General features: G+C 52.6%; 1 pseudogene across 1 annotated transcript; it reads right to left on the bottom strand.

Moving 5' to 3' along the window:
• Positions 1 to 6: 6 nt before the first annotated feature.
• Positions 7 to 1,069, bottom strand: LOC114635345 (annotated as a pseudogene). The gene has a single exon (XR_003713456.1). The product of XR_003713456.1 is annotated as a protein arginine N-methyltransferase 1 pseudogene (transcript).
• Positions 1,070 to 1,122: the final 53 nt, after the last annotated feature.

Below are 1,122 nucleotides of genomic sequence, written 5' to 3'. Positions count from 1 at the left end.
CACAGCTGACCCTTGAAGTCCAGGTCGATGGTAAAGTCCAAGTCACGATTGTTTTTGGCGTTGGGCCTCATTCCAATGGTGCCAAAGATTTCCTCGCCAGTCTTCACTGTTAGATAGTCCTCCATGTAGAACACAGTCTGCTTCCAGTGTGTATATGGGGACTCAGGACTGGTTGAGAAGCCGGTCCTCTTGTGGCATCGGGTAAATTCTATGTTGAAGTAGGCCACCAGTGCATGCACGTAGTCATTCCTCTTCACTTGCAGGCAGAAGGGGGAGGTGAAGGTCAGGTCCTCCACCTTGACTGTATAGATGTCCACCTCCTTTATGAGGCAGGCATTGGTGACCAGCTGCTTTGGGTCCACCACATCCACCAGGGGCTCCTTGATGGCCACGTCTTTAATGCAGGACATATCAAAGCCATACACGTTCTCCCACCAGTGGATCTTGTAGTCTTTATACTGTCGATCCTCAATGGCTGTCACATACAGGGTGGCACGGTCTGGGAAGATGAGGCCATCGGGTGCCAGCCACTTGTCGCGAGCGTGCAGCACAGTGTTGAGCATGGACTCATAGAAGAGACAGTAGCCCATCCACTCGCTGATGATGATGTCCACCTTCTCCACAGGCAGCTCCACCTCCTCCACCTTGCCTTTGATGATGGTCACCACATGGTCTAACTTGTTGGCTTTGACAATCTTCACAGCATAATCGGAGATACTGGAACACTCAATTCCAATAACCTTGCGAGCCCCTGCCTTGGCAGCGAACATGCAGAGGATGCCGGTGCCGGAGCCCACATCCAGGACCACCTTGTCTTTGAAGAGATGCCGATTGTGAAACATGGAGTTGCGGTATGTGAGGGTCCGCACCTCATCCTTCAGCATCTCCTCGTGGATGCCAAAGTGGGCATAGGAGTCAAAGTAGTAGTCTTTGGATGTCATGTCCTCAGCATTGGGCTTTTCACTACTTTCTGCTTGGCCACAGGAAACCTCCATGATGCAGTTCGCGGCCTCGGCTGCCGCCATCTTCACCCGAGTCCTATGGCCTCCGAGACCCCCCCTCTCTCTTTTCTCCCAGCCAAACTCTTGATGGTAAACAGTTCATGGACCACCGGGCATTTCC

This window comes from Grammomys surdaster, unplaced genomic scaffold, assembly GCF_004785775.1.
Source record: "Grammomys surdaster isolate TR1022 unplaced genomic scaffold, NIH_TR_1.0 99595, whole genome shotgun sequence".
Taxonomy (NCBI): Eukaryota; Metazoa; Chordata; class Mammalia; order Rodentia; family Muridae; genus Grammomys; species Grammomys surdaster.
The sequence above is the reverse complement of the archived record's forward strand: the minus strand, read 5'-3'. Positions and strand labels throughout refer to the sequence as shown.